The following is an 8,214-nucleotide window of genomic DNA, read 5'->3' as shown; positions in this document are numbered from 1 at the left end:
ATATAGTGATATATGTACAGCCGGTATAACCTGGAGATCTCCTGTATATAATGATATATGTACAGCCGGTATAACCTGGGGATCTCCTGTATATAATGATATATGTACAGCCGGTATAACCTGGGGATCTCCTGTATATAATGATATATGTACAGCCGCTATAACCTGGGGATCTCCTGTATATAATGATATATGTACAGCTGGTATAACCTGGGGATCTCCTGTATAAAGTGATATATGTACAGCCGGTATAACCTGGGGATCTCCTGTACATAATGATATATGTACAGCCGGTATAAGCTGGGGATCTCCTGTATATAATGATATATGTACAGCCGGTATAACCTGGGGATCTCCTGTATATAGTGATATATGTACAGCTGGTATAACCTGGGGATCTCCTGTATATAATGATATATGTACAGCCGGTATAACCTGGGGATCTCCTGTATATAGTGATATATGTACAGCCGGTATAACATGGGATCTCCTGTATGTAATGATGTATGTACAGCCGGTATAAACTGGGGATCTCCTATATATAATGATACATGTACAGCCGGTATAACCTGGGGATCTCCTGTATATAATGATACATGTACAGCCGGTATAACCTGGGGATCTCCTGTATATAATGGTATATGTACAGCCGGTATAACCTGGGGACCTCCTGTATATAGTGATATATGTACAGCCGGTATAACCTGGGGATCTCCTGTATATAGTGATATATGTACAGCTGGTATAACCTGGGGATCTCCTGTATATAATGATATATGTACAGCCGGTATAACCTGGGGATCTCCTGTATATAATGATATATGTACAGCCGCTATAACCTGGGGATCTCCTGTATATAATGATATATGTACAGCTGGTATAACCTGGGGATCTCCTGTATATAATGATATATGTACAGCTGGTATAACCTGGGGATCTCCTGTATATAATGATATATGTACAGCCGCTATAACCTGGGGATCTTCTGTATATAATGATATATGTACAGCCGGTATAACCTGGGGATCTCCTGTATATAATGATATGTACAGCCGGTATAACCTGGGGATCTCCTGTATATAATGATATATGTACAGCCGGTATAACCCGGGGATCTCCTGTATATAATGATATATGTACAGCCGGTATAACCTGGGGATCTCCTGTATATAATGATATGTACAGCCGGTATAACCTGGGGATCTCCTGTATATAATGATATATGTACAGCCGGTATAACCCGGGGATCTCCTGTATATAATGATATATGTACAGCCGGTATAACCCGGGGATCTCCTGTATATAGTGATATATGTACAGCCGGTATAACCTGGGGATCTCCTGTATATAATGATATGTACAGCCGGTATAACCTGGGGATCTCCTGTATATAATGATATATGTACAGCCGGTATAACCTGGGGATCTCCTGTATATAAGGATATATGTACAGCCGCTATAACCTGGAGATCTCCTGTATATAATGATATATGTACAGCCGGTATAACCTAGGGATCTCCTGTATATAATGATATATGTACAGCCGGTATAACCTGGGGATCTCCTTTATATAGTGATATATGTACAGCCGGTATAACCTGGGGATCTCCTGTATATAATTATATATGTACAGCCGCTATAACCTGGGGATCTCCTTTATATAGTGATATATGTACAGCCGGTATAACCTGGGGATCTCCTGTATATAATGATATATGTACAGCCGCTATAACCTGGGGATCTCCTTTATATAGTGATATATGTACAGCCGGTATAACCTGGGGATCTCCTGTATATAATGATATATGCACAGCCGGTATAACCTGGGGATCTCCTGTATATAGTGATATATGTACAGCCGGTATGACCTGGGTCTCCTGTATATAATGATATATGTACAGCCGGTATGACCTGGGTCTCCTGGTATACGGCACTGGGTGATGTTGGGTGGGATCCAGGGGTGGGTGACGCTGATACAATGCTCGGGGATGGATATAATGAGGCCATTGATGACTTTCTCGGGGCTGAATGATGAATTGTCTTCTCTTGGTCCCCAGCACCAGTCACCTCTGGAGGAGAAGACGCTGCGGGGGTCTCTGTGATGCTCTGAGGGTCCGGGGGCCATTGAGTCTGACACTTTCTGCATAGAGAGAAGGTAAGAGACCAAAAATCTAAAATATCCAGAAATTACATTGTGTGCTCCGACTGCAAGAATCCTGTGTCCCCCAGACCCGAGAGACTGGGACACAAGGGGCTCAAAACTTACCCCCGGGGGGCTGAATATTTACTCCCGGGGGGCTGAATACTTACCCCCGGGGGGGGGGGCAATACTCATCACCGGGGGCTGAATACTTACCCCATGGGGGCTGAATACTTACCCCCTGGGGGGCCAAATACTCATGACCGGGGGCTGAATACTTATCACTGGGGGCTAAATACTCATCACCGGGGGCTGAATACTTACCCCTAATCCACAGGATGAAGAGATCTATGATTTCTGGATATTTTAGATTCTGTTTCCCTGCTGAAAATAATCACAGAACTCTCCATCCTGTGGATTAGGGGTAAGTATTCAGCCCCCAGTGATAAGTATTCAGCCCCCAGTGATAAGTATTCAGCCCCCAGTGATAAGTATTCAGCCCCCGGTGATGAGTATTCAGCCCCTGGGGATAAGTATTCAGCCTCCGGTGATAAGTATTCAGCCCCCGGTGCTAAGTATTCAGCCCCCAGTGATAAGTATTCAGCCCCCGGTGCTAAGTATTCAGCCCCCAGTGATAAGTATTCAGCCCCCGGTGATAAGTATTCAGCCCCCGGTGATAAGTATTCAGCCCCTGGGGATAAGTATTCAGCCTCCGGTGATAAATATTCAGCCCCCAGGTGATAAGTATTCAGCCCCTGGTGATAAGTATTCAGCCCCCGGTGATGAGTATTCAGCCCCCGGTGCTAAGTATTCAGCCCCCGGTGATAAATATTCAGCCCCCGGTGATAAATATTCAGCCCCCAGGTGATAAGTATTCAGCCCCCGGTGCTAAGTATTTAGCTTGTCCGGCCACCCCCATAGAGTGACCCCCCAGCTTGTCCGACTGCCCCCATAGAGTGACCCCCCCCGCTTGTCCAACAGCCACCATAGAGTGACCCCCCAGCTTGTCCGGCTGCCCCCATAGAGTGACCCCCCAGCTTGTCCGGCCGCCCCCATAGAGTGACCCCCCAGCCTGTCCGGCGGCCTCCATAGAGTGACCCCCCAGCTTGTCCGGCTGCCCCCATAGAGTGACACCCCAGCTTGTCCAACAGCCGCCATAGAGTGACCCCCCCAGCTTGTCCGGCCGCCCCCATAGAGTGACCCCCCCAGCCTGTCCGGCGGCCTCCATAGAGTGACCCTCCAGCTTGTCCGGCTGCCCCCATAGAGTGACCCCCCCAGCTTGTCCAACAGCCGCCATAGAGTGACCCCCCAGCTTGTCCGGCTGCCCCCATAGAGTGACCCCCCAGCTTGTCCAACAGCCGCCATAGAGTGACCCCCCAGCTTGTCCGGCTGCCCCCATAGAGTGACCCCCAGCTTGTCCGGCAGCCCCCATAGAGTTACCCCCCAGCTTGTCCGGCCGCCCCCATAGAGTGACCCCCCAGCTTGTCCGGCTGCCCCCATAGAGTGACCCCCAGCTTGTCCGGCAGCCCCCATAGAGTGACCCCCCAGCTTGTCCGGCAGCCCCCATAGAGTGACCCCCCAGCTTGTCCGGCAGCCGCCATAGAGTGACCCCCCCAGCCTGTCCGGCCGCCCCCATAGAGTGTCCCCCCAGCTTGTCCGGCTGCCCCCATAGAGTGACCCCCCAGCTTGTCCGGCAGCCTCCATAGAGTGACCCCCCCAGCTTGTCCGGCTGCCCCCATACAGTGTCCCCCCAGCTTGTCCGGCAGCCGCCATAGAGTGACCCCCCAGCCTGTCCGGCCGCCCCCATAGTGTCCCCCCAGCTTGTCCGGTCGCTGCCATAGAGTGACCACCCCAGCTTGTCCGGCAGCCCCCATTGAGTGACCCCCCCCCAGCTTGTCCGGCAGCCCCCATTGAGTGACCCCCCAGCTTGTCCGGTCGCTGCCATAGAGTGACCCCCCCCAGCTTGTCCGGCCGCCCCCATAGAGTGTCCCCCCAGCTTGTCCGACTGCCCCTATAGAGTGTCCCCCCAGCTTGTCCGGCCGCCCCCATAGAGTGTCCCCCCAGCTTGTCCGGCTGCCCCCATAGAGTGTCCCCCCAGCTTGTCAGGCTGCCCCCATAGAGTGTCTCCCATTTCTGTATCCCATATTGTGTTATATCTTTGTTTGGTTCAGGTGTCAGAACCTCCATTCATTAATTAGTCCACAGGGTCATTCAGGATTGGACAAAGTGTTAATGAGGGGGAGGGTCCAGGAATGTTTAAATACTTCTTTGTTTCCAAGTCCTGATGCGGGGGAGGTGGGGTTAGACCCAGTGACCTCTGGGGTCTGCCAAGGCCAGTCTTCAGGTCATAGAAAGCTCCAGGGATTTGAGGATCTTCTTAGTGCCCCCCAAGGGAATCACACAATGTCTTTCTTATATGATGTAATGAGACAACAACTTTGGGGGAAGGCGAGTACCCGCTTTTAATGGGGGGAGAGGGTGCAGATACCGGCACCACACAGGTATCACAGGACACCCCCGGGAGGGCTGAGAGGCAGTGGCCAAACCACGTATCTCATCCCACCGGCCCCAGAACTGATAGAACAGTTTCTGGTTTCTGATCTCTTGTCTGTGTCTTGTCTTCTCTAGTTTCTGGTTTCTGATCTCTTGTCTGTGTCTTGTCTTCTCTAGTTTCTGGTTTCTGATCTCTTGTCTTCTCTAGTTTCTGATCTCTTGTCTTCTCTAGTTTCTGGTTTCTGATCTCTTGTCTGTGTCTTGTCTTCTCTAGTTTCTGGTTTCTGATCTCTTGTCTTCTCTAGTTTCTGGTTTCTGATCTCTTGTCTGTGTCTTGTCTTCTCTAGTTTCTGGTTTCTGATCTCTTGTCTGTGTCTTGTCTTCTCTAGTTTCTGGTTTCTGATCTCTTGTCTTCTCTAGTTTCTGGTTTCTGATCTCTTGTCTGTGTCTTGTCTTCTCTAGTTTCTGGTTTCTGATCTCTTGTCTTCTCTAGTTTCTGGTTTCTGATCTCTTGTCTGTGTCTTGTCTTCTCTAGTTTCTGGTTTCTGATCTCTTGTCTATGTCTTGTCTTCTCTAGTTTTTGATCTCTTGTCTTCTCTAGTTTCTGGTTTCTGATCTCTTGTCTGTGTCTTGTCTTCTCTAGTTTCTGGTTTCTGATCTCTTGTCTGTGTCTTGTCTTCTCTAGTTTCTGGTTTCTGATCTCTTGTCTTCTCTAGTTTCTGGTTTCTGATCTCTTGTCTGTGTCTTGTCTTCTCTAGTTTCTGGTTTCTGATCTCTTGTCTTCTCTATTTTCTGGTTTCTGATCTCTTGTCTGTGTCTTGTCTTCTCTAGTTTCTGATCTCTTGTCTTCTCTAGTTTCTGGTTTCTGATCTCTTGTCTGTGTCTTGTCTTCTCAAGTTTCTGGTTTCTGATCTCTTGTCTGTGTCTTGTCTTCTCTAGTTTCTGGTTTCTGATCTCTTGTCTGTGTCTTGTCTTCTCTAGTTTCTGGTTTCTGATCTCTTGTCTGTGTCTTGTCTTCTCTAGTTTCTGGTTTCTGATCTCTTGTCTTCTCTAGTTTCTGGTTTCTGATCTCTTGTCTTCTCTAGTTTCTGGTTTCTGATCTCTTGTCTGTGTCTTGTCTTCTCTAGTTTCTGGTTTCTGATCTCTTGTCTTCTCTAGTTTCTGGCTTGTGATCTCTTGTCTGTGTCTTGTCCTCTCTAGTTTCTGGTTTCTGATCTCTTGTCTGTGTCTTGTCTTCTCTAGTTTCTGGTTTCTGATCTCTTGTCTGTGTCTTGACTTCTCTAGTTTCTGGTTTCTGATCTCTTGTCTTCTCTAGTTTCTGGTTTCTGATCTCTTGTCTGTGTCTTGACTTCTCTAGTTTCTGGTTTCTGATCTCTTGTCTGTGTCTTGTCTTCTCTAGTTTTTGGTTTCTGATCTCTTGTCTGTGTTTTGTATTCTCTAGTTTCTGGTTTCTGATCTCTTGTCTGTGTCTTGTATTCTCTAGTTTCTGGTTCCTGATCTCTTGTCTGTGTCTCGACTTCTCTAGTTTCTGGTTTCTGATCTCTTGTCTGTGTCTTGTCTTCTCTAGTTTCTGATCTCTTGTCTTCTATATTTTCTGGTTCCTGATCTCTTTTCTGTGTTTTGTATTCTCTAGTTTCTGGTTTCTGATCTCTTGTCTGTGTCTGGTATTCTCTAGTTTCTGGTTTCTGATCTCTTGTCTGTGTCTTGTATTCTCTAGTTTCTGGTTCCTGATCTCTTGTCTGTGTCTTGTCTTCTCTAGTTTCTGATCTCTTGTCTGTGTCTCGACTTCTATAGTTTCTGGTTCCTGATCTCTTGTCTGTGTCTTGTATTCTCTAGTTTCTGGTTCCTGATCTCTTGTCTGTGTCTCGTCTTCTCTAGTTTTTGATCTCTTGTCTTCTCTAGTTTCTGGTTTCTGATCTCTTGTCTATGTCTTGTCTTCTCTAGTTTTTGATCTCTTGTCTTCTCTAGTTTCTGGTTTCTGATCTCTTGTCTGTGTCTTGTCTTCTCTAGTTTCTGGTTTCTGATCTCTTGTCTTCTCTAGTTTCTGGTTTCTGATCTCTTGTCTGTGTCTTGTCTTCTCTAGTTTCTGGTTTCTGATCTCTTGTCTTCTCTATTTTCTGGTTTCTGATCTCTTGTCTGTGTCTTGTCTTCTCTAGTTTCTGATCTCTTGTCTTCTCTAGTTTCTGGTTTCTGATCTCTTGTCTGTGTCTTGTCTTCTCAAGTTTCTGGTTTCTGATCTCTTGTCTGTGTCTTGTCTTCTCTAGTTTCTGGTTTCTGATCTCTTGTCTGTGTCTTGTCTTCTCTAGTTTCTGGTTTCTGATCTCTTGTCTGTGTCTTGTCTTCTCTAGTTTCTGGTTTCTGATCTCTTGTCTTCTCTAGTTTCTGGTTTCTGATCTCTTGTCTTCTCTAGTTTCTGGTTTCTGATCTCTTGTCTGTGTCTTGTCTTCTCTAGTTTCTGGTTTCTGATCTCTTGTCTTCTCTAGTTTCTGGCTTGTGATCTCTTGTCTGTGTCTTGTCCTCTCTAGTTTCTGGTTTCTGATCTCTTGTCTGTGTCTTGTCTTCTCTAGTTTCTGGTTTCTGATCTCTTGTCTGTGTCTTGACTTCTCTAGTTTCTGGTTTCTGATCTCTTGTCTTCTCTAGTTTCTGGTTTCTGATCTCTTGTCTGTGTCTTGACTTCTCTAGTTTCTGGTTTCTGATCTCTTGTCTGTGTCTTGTCTTCTCTAGTTTTTGGTTTCTGATCTCTTGTCTGTGTTTTGTATTCTCTAGTTTCTGGTTTCTGATCTCTTGTCTGTGTCTTGTATTCTCTAGTTTCTGGTTCCTGATCTCTTGTCTGTGTCTCGACTTCTCTAGTTTCTGGTTTCTGATCTCTTGTCTGTGTCTTGTCTTCTCTAGTTTCTGATCTCTTGTCTTCTATATTTTCTGGTTCCTGATCTCTTTTCTGTGTTTTGTATTCTCTAGTTTCTGGTTTCTGATCTCTTGTCTGTGTCTGGTATTCTCTAGTTTCTGGTTTCTGATCTCTTGTCTGTGTCTTGTATTCTCTAGTTTCTGGTTCCTGATCTCTTGTCTGTGTCTTGTCTTCTCTAGTTTCTGATCTCTTGTCTGTGTCTCGACTTCTATAGTTTCTGGTTCCTGATCTCTTGTCTGTGTCTTGTATTCTCTAGTTTCTGGTTCCTGATCTCTTGTCTGTGTCTCGTCTTCTCTAGTTTCTGATCTCTTGTCTGTGTCTCGACTTCTATAGTTTCTGGTTCCTGATCTCTTGTCTGTGTCTTGTATTCTCTAGTTTCTAGTTTCTGATCTCTTGTCTGTGTCTTGTCTTCTCTAGTTTCTGGTTTCTGATCTCTTGTCTTCTCTAGTTTCTGGTTTCTGATCTCTTGTCTTCTCTAGTTTCTGGTTTCTGATCTCTTGTCTGTGTCTTGTCTTCTCTAGTTTCTGTTTTCTGATCTCTTGTCTTCTCTAGTTTCTGGCTTGTGATCTCTTGTCTGTGTCTTGTCCTCTCTAGTTTCTGGTTTCTGATCTCTTGTCTGTGTCTTGTCTTCTCTAGTTTCTGGTTTCTGATCTCTTGTCTGTGTCTTGACTTCTCT

The 8,214-nt window shown here is 46.1% G+C and overlaps 1 protein-coding gene across 1 annotated transcript in view; it reads left to right on the top strand.

Moving 5' to 3' along the window:
• The first annotated feature begins 2,052 nt into the window (after positions 1-2,052).
• The window catches only part of LOC140108746 (gap junction gamma-1 protein-like), a 55,904-nt gene continuing 49,742 nt past the window's right edge, over positions 2,053-8,214 (top strand). The window contains exon 1 of the mRNA XM_072131940.1: positions 2,053-2,155. The gene's annotated coding sequence lies outside the window, so the exon portion shown is untranslated. The remainder of the gene's footprint in view (positions 2,156-8,214) is intronic.

The sequence above is a fragment of the Engystomops pustulosus genome, unplaced genomic scaffold (assembly GCF_040894005.1).
Source record: "Engystomops pustulosus unplaced genomic scaffold, aEngPut4.maternal MAT_SCAFFOLD_179, whole genome shotgun sequence".
Classification (NCBI taxonomy): Eukaryota; Metazoa; Chordata; class Amphibia; order Anura; family Leptodactylidae; genus Engystomops; species Engystomops pustulosus.
This window is presented reverse-complemented; position numbering and strand designations above follow the sequence as displayed.